Below are 15,186 nucleotides of genomic sequence, written 5' to 3'. Positions count from 1 at the left end.
GGGTATATGCTTGAAGTCCTAGTCTCTGTGTTTTGTGCAGCTGTGTCCATGATCACTATGGAATAAAATGAACTTGGGTTTAAAATGAAAAAATAGCATCAATGGCGGAATTTTTATGCTACATAGCAGAACAGTGACTAATTACATTTTTGTGACTTAAGAACTTACCATGGCCACTGCCAGGCAAACTGTTATAAATAGATCAAAGCTGGCTGTGTTACTGAACCAGTATCTGTACAGTAAAATTAATTGTAACTACATTCTTTGCAGCTAACACAGATGAGGAATACACCTGAGGGAGGTCACGATGTTCTTATGCAAAACTGAAATTGTCCCGCTAGCTACATAATTGTTACTTGGCAAACCCTGCCCCTGACTCCACGAAACATCAAGAGACCCACAAGGGAGCTCTCATCGGGACTTTTCGTCTGCACTTTTCCATTAAAAAAAAACATTTTGTGTCAAAGTGAATGGTGGTAGTAAGTCTGCCCTGTACTTACAGTATTATTAGTAATAACGATAATTTCTAAAATCCCATATATTTTTTTTCCATCTTTTTGCTGCTTAATACAGAATGTCAAGCTTCCTACATCAAGAGTCTGACTTATATTTTCTGGGTAATGTATAGACAGAAGAACAGAAGCCAGTGGATACAAAATGGCAAATGCACCTGGAAAGCCTGACGAGTATCTGAGAGCTTCAAAATTTCTCCTGAAGTGTATGTATGCTATTGTTTGTTAGAAGAAAAGCAGCAGCAGAAAACTAACCAAATTCACTGTAATGTAAACAGACTCTCTTGACTCTGCTACTAACTGAGCTTCTTTTTCAGGGTAAACAAGCATATAATTTCTATTGTTAATTAGATACATTTCAGTAAATTCTGGTATAGGCTCATTTTCCAAACTATATGTGTTGACATCTGTATTAGTAATATTACTATTAACAATTAAAAGGAACAGCAGTCATTTTCACAACTCAGATGAAAATTCTGCAGAATTTTTCTGAGAAATTATTTTCTATTATAATCTAATAGATTTTTGTAGAAAAATCCAGACCTGAATGTGTTGCATGTAAGCAGGCCAGCTTTCTCTCTAGTAGATTCTCTACAGAGAATGCCTGTATTTCCTCTGTAGGCCTAGTGAAAAATTAGGAGCAAGGTAACATGATATTATCTTTAACATTTACGTGTTCTTTTTATTTGTTTGTTTGGTTGGCGTTTTTTTGTGCAGAGTATCTAATTTAAACAGTATAATTCAGGCAGAGAAAACCTTGAGAATGTTTCCTCAAACATTTCAAATAATCAAATAAAAATTCATAAAAGTTTGGGATGTTCAGAAGCAAACAGAATGGCACAGCACTAAGAAGGTTTCTATCCCAAAAGAGAACGACAGTATATAGATAAAGCTGTAAGGGTAATTTTACCTTCAGACCTTAAATGGCTGGTAAGTTTTGTGAGATGATAGAAACTGCTTCACCAAAGTGGGGAACCTGAGCTCATGATTGAAAGATGAGAAAAATTCTAGTAATTCTACTCAGAGCAGCAGTCTGGAGGAAGGGACCTACCCGTAGGAACTCAGCACATTTTGGAGGATATTTTTGTCTCCATATTTGTGCATTTTTGCCCCCCAAGGCAAAATATTAGTATGTATTTACTGCGGCAATTTATTGTGAGTTTGAATAAACATCACAAGGAACTAAATTTGTTTAAAGGTAGTAGTTTTTCATAGCACATATTCAGTCCTACGAAAGAATCAGTATGCCAATCCAAATAAATCTCCATCTTTTTTTTTAAAGCTATAATGCTTACTAGCACATGTCAATTAATAAGCAGAGTGCTTATAATAATTGGCACTTAACACTGTATTATGAATCAGGTTGTTCACTGTTAATGGAATATAATGGATTGTAATTCTGCATTTTAATATATACCTGCCAAAGCATGCCACTCTCACCTTCCTTTCCGTCTTTGTAACCAATTATATAAAATTTGACAATGATAAGTAGACAAATGGTAATATTTCACACACTGTTTCATTAGTTTTAGAAATGCAGTGGCTATGGACCATTTCTAGTGCTTTACAAAAGTCCTGTAGGTTTCACATAAATTATCAACATATGATTGTCCATTTCTCCTAGGTGAATGCTTACTTTCATTATGAATTTTTACACAGGGTCATACTAGAAATATTCTACACATATTGATTATTAAATATATTGAGTGTAGCCACTAGGTAAGTGATACTTACACAGGCATTCTGTCACTTCTGATACCAAACTGCCGAGAAACTTTATTTGGTTTTGGGTCTGCTGTTGTTAGAACTCCTGAAATCTATTCAGGTGTAAATAAACAATAGACATAAGTCTTGAAAGCACTGGGATCGAGGCTAAGTGATCTCTGCTAATAATTACTATTTCATGTGTGACATGGAGCTTGGACAAACAAACCTGCCCATAGGAACCACTGTACCTGATCCCTAAGGAAGAACACATAATAAGGTAAGTGCCTAGTAAATAACCACAACAGCCAGCTGAGGTTTTGTCCCTGTCATTTTCTGCTGGGAATTAACTTAGGTCAGTTCTTTATCAGGGAAAAAAACTATAGAAAGAAAAAGAAAGAATGTTTGCACTTTTTGTAGCATAGACATGCACCATTTTTGTTTAGCTGCACAAAGCAATAGCAATGTTTCTTTTCAAGCCAGTGTTAATTAAAGTTTGAATCAATCTCTCTACCATTGCTAGCAGTAAACTTTAAAATATATTTGCTTGTTCGGCTTGGCAGCAGTGAAAGAATTGGCTTCTTAGGCTATTTTTTTCTCATTCCTGTTATACTGAAGTGCTAATATATATGTGTGTGTGTGTGTGTGTGTGTATATATATATATATATATATATATGAAAAGGTCACTGCCATTCACTAAGCTAGTTATGTAAAGTGCAATCTTCCTGTATGACAACATCTAGCAGCTAAACAGAAATCAATTTACCTTTCTGCAGATAACTTGTATGAATTATAAATAAAAAAAAAAATCAAGATATTGGAGCAAGAATATATATTGCTTTCATAAAACCAGTGCAATGAAAACTTCCTCCCCCCCAAATAATTACTTACATTCATTTCATTTGAAATAAAAACTAAAACTGAACAGTAAGTCTCATTAGAACCCAAGAGGAAAGGAAAACATGTGAAGTTTATGCATTGAATCTTAACCTCACAAGAAATAAAAGTGTCTATACAGCTTACCAGAGCCAGTAAGGTTGTCCTCAGTTTCATCATGAAACAGGATTCCCATTTCTGAAGATGTCAGTTTGATTATTGAATAGCATAGAGCAGAAGTATTGGATATGCTATTATTTCAATCAGTTGTGATTCTGTGCTTCCTTTGAAGCTTTTTTAGTACACAAACAAAACATTTAACAGACAATAGAAGTAATACATTGAGAAAATATCAGATTATTTTTAATATTAGGAATTTCTATTGATGGAATAAGTACTTTTCTTCTTTACAAACTTTTTAATAGCTGCATTATCATAGTTCCTAGTATACTGCACCTCAGAATGTTTACTAGTAGCAGAGCACCTGTAATTAACAAACCCAATCTCCTCCTAGACTTCTAGGAGCAACAAAAAAAAATCACCAAATCATCTCAGTCTTGCCTAGATCCTGGAAAGCATGTTTATGCTGTGTGAGCTGTGGGAGGCATCCCTTTATAATGGCAGATTGAGAAAACCATTTAAAGAATTAGAAAGAGATTGTTGTTACGGCTAGCTTCATCTGTTGAGAACCTAGTGCCAACAAATGGGTAAAACACTGGAAGAAAATGGAACACTCCTAACTTTTATCCTTTATGTTGAAAATTAAACCCTGGATAACACTGAGATGTAGATTCCTACATGTATATGTTATGTTCACATGGTACATACTTAGATGCATACAGACTGGATAAATAAATAAAAAAAAAGAGTACTAGAGAAACACTGTATCATACTCTTGGCATCTTGAATTTCGGTAATTATTCTTTTAAAAAAAAAAACCCAAGTAGATAATTGTTTCCATTTAGCCAGTCTGGGGTTCTCTAAATTCAGAACTGCTGGATGAACTTTATAGGTTCAGGTCAAGGTGTACGCTCTAGTTAGTACTTGGCTACCTGCCTGAACTGACCTACAAAATGAACGGCTTGAAAAATAAAATGAAGGAATCTGTTCTTTGGAGATACCACTTACTGTGTTACATGGCATTACTATTATTATAATCCTGGGTTAAATTATGACTCTCCAAAGGATTGTAAAGGGGAGATAGTCAGTGACTGTTTCCTCAGCATAGGAAAAGCAAAAACAGTTAGCATTTTTGTAGAGACCAAGGCTGAACCTTTAAAGTGAGTGACGCCACTTAGTGAAATTTTTGCATCACAGAGCAGTCTTGGAATGCGGTTCCTTTCAGATGAAACCAAATCAGCAGATAAGGTTTGGAAAAGCACCTGATGTTCTCCAACCAATAATTTTTTTTTTTTTTTTTTTTTTTGTGCCATCATGGAACCAGACCAGGTATAATTTGAAGCAAAAAACAGGAAAGAAAAAAAAACCCAACCCAAACAAAGAAAAAGAAAATACATACAGTGGGGATAAAACGTTGTCAACACCAGCTGCTGTTCTGTGCAGATTCACTCCCTGTGATACATATTTATACAGACATAGGCAATGGCATTTTTAAGTCAGCCATCCCACAAAGTCCTAAGCATTAGAAATGATGAAAGTGTACATCCTGGTTAACATGGTGGTCCATCACATCTCATACCCCTGAAGTATGATGCAATGGTTAATTTCCTTTTGAATTATGAAGTGTGCTTGGAATTCTGTTTCTTAAAATCAGTGCGCTTAATGGAATTACCATGGTTTGATTCCTCTTCATGGTTCCTCTTACATTCCCCTGTGCTTTTATGCCACAATGGAATAAAAACATTTGACAGCACACAACCAGCAGCAGGGTGTGTTGTTTGTGTAACTGTCATGGCTCAGGGAGACTGATGTCATATCTTTAATTTTTAACTTTCTAACCATCTCTTGCTGCCTTTATTTCCAGAGCACTGTATATATTTTCAAATATAACAAAATCTCTAATTGTAAATGTAACCCAATATCCTATTGTATTAAATGCAATGCAAAACAATGCGTAGTGCCTTGCTGTGCAGCCAGAATGAGGAGAATTAAAACCTAACTGTAAATTGTGTGTGTGTGCATGCATGCATACATACTTAAGTAATTAATTAGATTAAGGGTAAAAACAAAGCTCTCAGCTTAGTTGCTATTCTTTTAAGGTTGAATATCTTCTTATTTAATGAATAATACAGTTGATTTCTTCAACTTTCTTTAAAAAAGGAAAGCAACCTCAGAGCTTATCAGGAAGTCAGATGTAAACCCCAAGTTTGATCTTTTACAGTAAATACTAGTTTTATTGAAGTCAGTGAAAGAACTCTATTTCAGACTTCAGAATTGCTCATAAGAATAAATATGTCTACTTACAGGATACAAAATCCCATTGTAAAAATACCTAGGGTTAAAATTAATTCTTTTTACTCCATGCATGGTGTTATAATTATCCACTCATATGTTTTGTCTTTTGTTTATCCTTTGCTGAATGTAAGAACATGAAACACAGAGCTCTGTTGTGAAAAGTTCAACAATCTGTAAATGAACTTGAATCAATCAATTTCCTTATTATGACCCTTTCCATTATAGTTAAAACAGTGTCAAATACTGCAATATATTAGAAATTATACTTCCCCCCCCCCCCCCCCCCCGAGAAAAAGCCTTGCTAAACAAATGGCCTGAGCAGTGCTAGTTATAAGCATAAGCTTTCCACAGAAATTTTAGGTATGTGAGCACTCAGTGTCAAAAAAGGCCAGATGCCACTCGTTGTCAGACAGTTGCCAAAAATTTTTAATATTCTTTAGCTTTCGGTTTGTCATCCATTCACCAAATATCCCTTCATTTTTCATTGATTTCTGCTTGTAGGGCCACATCAGTATCTCATTTTCCTGTATGTTCAAAATAATGAATAAGACAAGGGTTTTTTGTGCTCGTTTAAGCACCACAAATCTTATCTTTCCAAAATTATTCTGAAAGGAAACAGATTTTAAGATCCTATGTAGTGACTGAAAATGGAGTTATAGATGCCTAAGTTATTGTGATACATTTGAAAATAGTAATTAGTATCTGTCCCTTTCTAGATCTACTGTGAAGGTGAGGACAGCAACAGGAGATCTGCCTAGGGAGCATTACAATTAGTAAATTTTCTTAGCATAATAGCATGATAGATTAAAAAGTATCAGGCACAGAAAAAAATTCCTTCCCTAGATACTTTAAAAAAATTAATACAAAGCTTAAGGGAACAGAAATGCTGTCTTGTCCAAGCATGGGGCATTATGAGAAGGATTAGGAAATTAGCCCATTTTTCCTAAAATAATTGGAATTTAAAAGAACTATCTCATTGAAGTATATCAGAGAAACCTGATATACTGACAAGTACTCAACTGAAAACAAATTTACTTGGCTTGGATTAAAAAAAAAAAGGCAAAAAAAGAAAAACTTTTTTTGACCAAATTTTGTACATGGAAACACAGATGGATGTGCGTCAGAATCTGGAGAAAATAAAATAACCGAGAAACAAAGTCCACTGTTTCTTTGCCACATGTATTCATAAAAGTCTACAGTTCTCAGAGAACTGGGCAAGAACAGCAACAATTTTAAAGGAATGTGGGCAGCATAGCAATAAGTGTCCTACTTTGTGCTGCTTTGCTAAGGGTTGGAGTCTGTTACAGTCTCACAAGTTCTGTATGCCTTTTCTCCAGAAGTCCCAAATAGGCAGATCAAAATAGCAGCTACATTTTTAGAGAAAAAAGGTGTTTTTTTGAAAGCAATGAAATCGTACTGTAGGGTACTGTAAGGATAAAGGATTTTTCTGGCATTTGTCAACTGTAAGATAAAACTCCTTTCCTCCTAGCATGTCAAAATTAAGAAAATGCTCAGACTGTGTTGAGTCTGGGAGGCAGCAATTGGTGCATGAGGAAAGATACTACATCATATTTTTGGCATCCTAGCTGATGCTACTGGGTCAGTGCTAGTCAATAGTTTAACGCAACCTGTTCAACTGTATCCTGTAAAGGAGAGAGAGCGAGCCACTCAGGCTCTCAGGCATGAGTCTTGCTCAGGAAGCAGTGCCAGAAAGCCTCTCCCTCCTAGCTGATATAATGCTCTGGTTGTTGGGGTCCTCCTCTTTTGCTATACAATGAATTTTCACCATAAATATCTAAGCAATGGATTCACTTTGAATTGGAATGAAGAAAACACAATGCTTACCCGGTCAAGCACTGCTTAAAGATAGTATAACATCTCTTTCTACCTCTTCTCTTCTGTTAATTTCCTTCTGTCACACTCAGTTTCCAAATATCTTCCCATTAATTTAATATCATAAACACTGGGTACACAGGAGAGGTTAAGCTCACCTGAGACTCTTCTCAGGTAAAATGACTCTTCTACTACTTTAGGCCCATTCAAGACCTGAATCTGTTCGCAGCTACCTGTTTGTCATCTCTTCACATGCATAGTAGCCAGGCTGATGGTGTTCTGACTAGTGTCCAAAACTTTTTCCACATCTGGAGGAAAAGACAAGTTAAAAACCAACAAACCAAACCCCCAAAACCAAACCTTTGAGAAACTGTCAGAAATTATAATCTTAATTTTAGGGAAGTAAAAATTTTTCCTTGTAATAATAATAATAATTAATCTGTCTTGTTCCTTAAGTGAAATGAAGGTTGAACATTTGAGAGGTTTTTGCTATCAATTGCTTTTTGTATTAGTTCTAAGATGTCTAGGATCAATTAAGTACAAGAATTCTGACTATTATACAGTCTGTGAGAAGGGGAGAATTTTTGAAGATATTTCAGAACTTTCTAAAATCAAAATATATTTACAAATCAAATTACTGAAATGAAACACAGGTTATTCTGTCTGGAAACAAGTAAAGACTTTGACAGTAATTTTTAATGTGTGGCTTCACTCACCATTTTTTAACAAAAGCAGATTTAACAAAAAAGGTGTCTGCTTCTGCTCAATTTTACCCAATATCCTCCTATTTCAGTTTTTCTCAGTTCTACTGCACCTCTATGAAACACTCTTTAACAACAGTCTTTAACGAAATCTTTGGTTTTTATACTATTCCAAAAATCCATCATTATATATTTTCCTTAGCACAATTAAGTTCCTTCTTGTCATGGTTTCAGCCCAGGCGGTAACAAAGCACCACGTAGCTGGTCGCTCACTCGCCCCCTCCTCCAGCCCCGGTGGGATGAGGAGAAAATATAAAGGAACGCTCATGAGTCGAGATAAGGACAAGGAGGGATCACTCACCAACTATGGTCGTGGGCAAAAGACAGGCTCAACTTGGGGAAGAAACAAAATCAATTTCATTTACTACAAGTCAAATCAAAACAAGGATAATGGGAAGTAAAACCAAACCTTAGAACACCTTCCCCCCACCCTTCCCTCCTTACCGGCTCAACCCCATTCCTGATTTTCTCTAATTCCTCCCCCTAGCAGCACAGGGGGACGGGGAATGGGGGTTGGGGTCAGTTCCTCACACGTTGGTTGTCTCTGCCGCTCCTTCCTCCTCAGGGGGAGGACTCCTCACTCCTCCCCTGCTACAGCATGGGGTCCCTCCCGTGGGAGACAGTCCTTCACGAACTTCTCCAACGTGAGTCCTTTCCGCGGGCCGATCTTCAGTCACAGACCCCAGCGTGGGCTTTCCCACGGAGTCGCGGCCATCTTGGGGGGCATCCATCCGCCTGCTCCGGTGTGGGCTCCTCTCTCCCCGGGGCTGCAGGTGGGCATCTGCTCCCCCGCTCCCCTCCGTGGGCTGGGGGGGACAGCCTGCCGCCTCACCGCGGGCTGCGGGGGCATCAGCCTCCTCCCCCACTCCTCCTGCCCTCCTTCCTCACTGACCTGGTGTCTGCAGAGGGGTTCCTCTCCCATCCCAATCCCCTCTCTGCTGCAGGTTCCCCCTCTTAACTCTGTTCTCCCAGAGGCGATACCGCCGTCGCTGACGGGCTCGGCCTGGGCCAGAGGCGGGTCCCACTCGGAGCCGGGGAAGCTTCGAGCAGCTTCTCACAGGAGCCGGCCCTGTAGTCCCCTCCCCTGCTACCAAAAAAAGCTGTGACACACAAACCCATAACACTTCTAGAAGTAGTGACTCTTCTCAGATTTCAAACTCCCAAAACCTGAAACTATGCAAAGACATTTTATATGATCTTACAGTGGATTTAAACAGCACAGGTGGCAGCAATCTGGTATAGAATACAGCATGATCTAATAATAAATTAAGTATTTTGAAGGCTCAAAACCAAACTCAATTAAAAAATAATTGACAAAATTTAAAAAGAAAAATGGATGAACTAGATAAATGCTTGGTTAAAACCAGAACTACTAATAATACAGTCTTAGATCACTCACAACAAAAGAAGCCAAACTATGGCACCAAAGCAAATCTTCACTGAAAACATACTTTTAGAAAACATGCCACCAGTTATTGGGTGATGTTTTCTTCCATTTATTTTAATGTGCTTTTTCATTATTTTCTAGTTCCATGTATTACAAATCCTCCATTGTTGAGGTAAGCTATTCATTAGTTTGTTAATAGAACTTGTAATGACAATAGTCTTCCTATTTATTTTTTTTTAAGATCTGTTTAGACCAGTGAAACGTAAAAAGCTGGTATGTTTTTGGGATGAGCTATGATTATACTAACAACCCTCCCTGAAACCTCACTCACTTTGCAAGTTACATAATTATGTGTATTATATCAAGACACAGGTAGATCGTTTCATTTCAAGGGAACATGAATGTTGATTTGTTGTGCCCATTACTATCCCTCCTCCATTCTCCACAGTCTGACTACCACCATCACCTTATCAGACATCTTGACAGTATAATTGAAAACAAGTCTCAGTAAGGAGGGTAATGTGTCAGGGAAAGCTGTATTTCATCTAAGTCTTTCTTCACAACCTTTCCGTTAAAAGGTCACACTTGTACAATCAGATGGAACAAGCACGTTCATCTGTTTCAACAACCCTGGCAGATGTTTCTAACTTTTTTTTCTTGAAAACTGAAACTATTCCCTTACCTAATATAACCTTTAGTGATTTTTTTCCTTTTTAGATCAGCAGTAACATCATATTTTTAATTTAAAACTTGTCTTTTCATGACCAGATGGCATGCAAAGATTAACATCAGTTATCAGGTTTTGATCAACAAAAATGTATGTAGAAAACCATCCTGAATGTAAATGTTCTACAGGTCATACAATGTGTAATTTATTCGTCCATGTCCAAGATTTTTGAAGTAATTTAAGTCTTGTCTTATTTTGCAAAAACAAAGGATCTAAATCCAGGAAAGTTTTGTTGCTATTTCTTTTTTCATTTATGACTTCAGCAATATTTTCAGTATCACAGTGACTGAAAGCAACTTCCTCTATGATTTATTTTTTTAATTTCAGAGTTAGTGTGAAAATTGAATATTCTTGTACCTTGTTTTTCTCCAGAATGTTTTATTTCTTGAGATGAGCTCTTTTTTCAGTGAACTTCAGAATTTCTATTTTCATTTCTGTGTTTTTGAATTTCCATTCTTCCATTCTACGAGTTGTCACAATTGTAATTTTAATTTGTCTTTTCTGAACCTCTCTTCTGCTTAAATTTCTTTTCCAATATTAGATGTTCATGTATATTCAAATTCAGTATAACACAATTGGTTTTGTTTCTCATGTCAAGAAATGGTCACTTAACACAATAAATGCAAACTATGCAGATTTAAGTTAGCTTGCATAATGTCATCTGCTTTCAGTGTCATAACTAAAGGAAAATTGTTTAAAGGAACTGAAATATCATCAGAAAGTCAACAACAGACTAATAGTTTTCTCCAAATCCAGTGAAAGGTGTTGGAATAATTATTTACTCCATGTAGCAAAAACAAGGAAAGAAAATATTTACTCTGGACATTGAGTTTATATCCTGATTGCCCTTTGATATTGAAAATCTTCTCTTCAGAGCTTCCTGGTGTGGGTGATATCTGTGACACAAACTGCTGCAAAAACTTCACGTTCCATGCTTTACTTTTCAAGTTCATTTCTAATTACAATTTTATTGAAGAAAACCCACAGAAAATTATTTCTTTACATTTCATGATATCTTTTCAGTCTCCACTTCAATGTAAATGTTGAAAACTTACTACCGTATAGGAAGGTTTAAGACAGAAAATGATAACTAATAATGCATTCAAAAGAAGTATTAACATTTTGGGGAAGAAAATCTGAACACAGATTTGCTTTTTTTTAGGCGGCTTGCTGTGAGATGAGGCCAAAACATTAACCTAGGAGCCCACCTGTCAGTTCCTAATTTCTATTCGCCTTCTCTCATTCTCTCCTTCTCTCCTTCTCCTTCTCTCCTTCTTTCTCTCCTCTGTCTTTCTCTTTCTTTTTTTCTTGTCTCTTAATTATACAGATTCTCAGTGAAACTGAAATTTGCTTGACTACTACAGAAAATCCCAGCCGTATTTCCTTGGATCCTTTATCAGCCAGCTAGCCAGGTATTAATATATGAATTTTGTCATTTGTTTCTCTCCTACTCTGTTATATACGCTACACTATCTACCAGTTTTCTTCTAGATACTATTATTCCAGGATAAAAAATCCCCAATTCTGCTACTGTTTCATTTTCCTCCCAAATTATACAACTTTATCTTTGTAACGCTCTTCATTATGACTCTTCACTAGCATAAAAGAAGTATATTTTACTGATACCGTTGCTTTGCGATGAAAGGCACCTTCTATACTTCACCAAGTCTGTATACTGCACATTTAATGTTTTTGTCAACCATAAAAGCGAAGCATTGTCAGCTCTAGAAAAAAAAACCACAAAGGCAGCAGCAAGTATATGAGATGGATATGTGAGACATATGAAGATGGTAGAAGTTATTTTCATTGTTTCCTACATCATTTTTAAAAACTGAGACTTGAAAGGAAGAGAGTCTTCTATCACATTGCATGAAACAGCTATCAGAGGGTATATGGAGAAAGAAGGATCATGTTGATAATGGGAAAACAGCAGCCAACAGCTGAGATTTATAGTAACCATGACCTAGTAATGAGCTGCATAGATGCTGGCTTTTCTGCCTGTCTGACAACTTACATAACTGTAATGAGTTTTCCATCTAATTGTAGGGATCCAGCTGCCCAGGGCTCACTTGTACTTGGAATGGAAAGAGCCTAGCAACAGAGAAGGGAAAGGAAGGTGAGACAAGCATGTAATTTTGCACCAGTGAGCAACAGTAACAACTACTGGAAATGAGACTCATTATCAAATCTCAATACAGAAAACATACAGAAGGCTCTGGTATAAAGAAAGCCCTTATGGAATTACTGAATTACTGTCTAGTTAATGAATTAGGTAATAAATGTTCTATAGTACTGCCTATTTTAAGACATCAAGATCTTTGTTTTTAAAGGCATAAAATTAAAAACTATTGATTTTCAGAAAAAGAAAAGATAAGTGAGCTGGGTAATCACCATCTTGTAATGCTTCGGTTATGTCCCTGATAAATCACAGAACAAAATATTGAAAGACAAACAAACATGAGGTCATTGACACACTCATAAATTTATTTGGTGACATTATAGACGTTTCAGCATGCATGTGAAGAAAGTAACCCTGTCTTCTGTCTGCAAAGGGAAGATGAGCTAAGGAAGCTTCTGTCTGTGTTGTCACGTGGTGTATTGACTTTTCAGTACCATAGCAGATCCAACTGTCCTCTGTCCTTGAAGTGTGAGAGAGTCTAACAAATATAGTGTGCTAAAAGAAATAGGCAAGGATGTCTGACTTCATATCATGTTAGTCTCCCAAATAGTTGAGCCAGAAAATGTAAAACCATTCCCCAAGCAGGACAGTTGTCTCACTGCTGTATCAGCTGTGGCAGGGAACAGGAAGAAGGGATGAAACTGTAAATTAAAGAGAAAACAAAACAAAACATCTATGAACCTTCATTAAATGAGGAACAGTAGGAGACTGTGAATAAAGTGTTGGAGCTCAGAGACAATAGAAGAAATTTGTTAATATATATCAGTTTTTGCTTGCCTAGAAGAGATCTTTTTCTTGGTCATAATGCTGGTGTACTAAAGCACAAAAGAAATTTGATGTGGTAGAGGAGCCAAAGGGTAGACTGATCTCTATGTTACAGAGATATCTGCTCCCACATAAGACCAGAAATTATTCCATCTTTAGAACAGGCAACTATAAACTGTTTAAAAAGGAGATATTTCTGACAGATAGACTGGAGCTCTAATGGCTTTTTAGATATAGGAGGAATGAAAAAAGTCTTGATTGATCAAACATTAAAAAAATTGCTGCAGGGAACAGTTTTATTTGAACTCAGAGTAAACTTGAGCTGATCATTTTATCTTTCCACTCCTAACTACTCCAATTTTTATATATTTGTATCAATGGCAACAATTCTGAAGTTCTTCCTGGTTGAATAAAAATGATAAACTTTGATTAACAAAATTAAACACTCAGAAGTGCTTTATGAGTGATTGAGTTGATCTTGGAAGTTCCATTACCAAATAAGAAAGATTTATTGGAATTAAATGTTGATTACCTTAGTCATTCCTCACAATTTGTTTTTTTCTAACCTGGTAAACTATAGACTGATCCCACAGAGAAACAGATCTAGTTATCAGTGCGGTCAGGCTAGAAAAACCTGTCATTGCAGAGTGAGTGTCTCTTGTGAATGTTCTGGTCCTGTGTTGTGTGTCCTTTGTTATGCAGAAATTCAGAATAGATAAGCAGAAATTGTCTTTTTGGTGGTTTAAAGAAGCTTATGAATAAGATTCGTGTAGAAAACATTGACTAGGGGTTTAAGTGTTCCTAATTCATCCGTTAAGCCAAAGCCTTCTGTGGTAAACTTGCACCCTGCTCATCTGATGATATCCTGAAGTATAACATGTCATGTCTTTCTCATAATGGAGCTTTAACTCTTCAAAATCACTATGTCATAGCAAAATGGACTATCCACAACTGGTGCAGTCTGGGTTTTGCAGGAACTTGGAGTGATAAAGATCTTTTCCCCAGCTTTGTTTTTTCTGATATTTAGGTCAGAATGTTTTTATGATAGTGCTGAAATAACTGGGAATACTGTCCCATCACCGAGAACAAAATATAGCCTGTAAAGCCTCAGTTCTAGCTCTGCCAGAGGGTCTTTGATTTTCAGTCTCCTCAATGAGATTTTAAACAGGATATCCAGCACAGTATACTAAAAATAGAAATGAGCAGTTCTTGTTAATTGTTTTGCACCTGAAGATGTTAAGCATTCTTAGTTATTTTGGGCATCTCTGCTGTTTCTATTTCATTCTAGCAATTACAAGCAAGCAGACGTCCTGTACCCAGATTAAGGGTAATAATAAATCTGTTCCAACTTCATAAACCAAGTTTTCCTTCTATTTTTCTTCCTTTCTCTTTATCAATAAGCAGCATCTGTCCCCTTGAACTTCCCAACTGCACTGCTGCCTCATCACTCGAAATATAATTTTCAGTGCCTCTGAAAATATGATAGTAGCAGCTTTTTAGCAGCAATTATAGGAGTATCACGATCTGCAGATATCAAACAATCCTGTTAGTGGTAGGTGTTTTATAGAGTTCCTGCCACTTAGATTTCTCTATGTGATCAGAAAAGGCTTTCCTCCCTGTGGAGAAAAGGTTGAGTTGATAGGAATCAAAATTCAGGGTTGGAATCAGAGAAAGAGAAACATGATACTAAAAAAGTGTGTTAAGCCAGCTTTTCCTCAGTCATTTATATGAATTCTACTGTTGGAGAAGTTGAATCATAGAAGCTATAATACTATTGTATATAAGGGCAACAAACCAACCACTTAGTCCTTTCAAGCATTTATGAAAGTCTCCAAAGACCAAGGTATTGGAGTTCTTGTCTCACAATATTTCTTTGCTATTTTATATGTCCATATTTCAGATTATTATCCTGAAATGATGAGTCATAGTTTGGAATCCCCTACATTTTATGAATGTTATTTGAAAGGGCAAGTACAAAGTGTTGTCAGTGCTATCAGTACCAACTGACACAAGGAAGGTAGTGATC

This window comes from Aquila chrysaetos, chromosome 5, assembly GCF_900496995.4.
Source record: "Aquila chrysaetos chrysaetos chromosome 5, bAquChr1.4, whole genome shotgun sequence".
Taxonomy (NCBI): domain Eukaryota; kingdom Metazoa; phylum Chordata; class Aves; order Accipitriformes; family Accipitridae; genus Aquila; species Aquila chrysaetos.
This window is presented reverse-complemented; position numbering follows the sequence as displayed.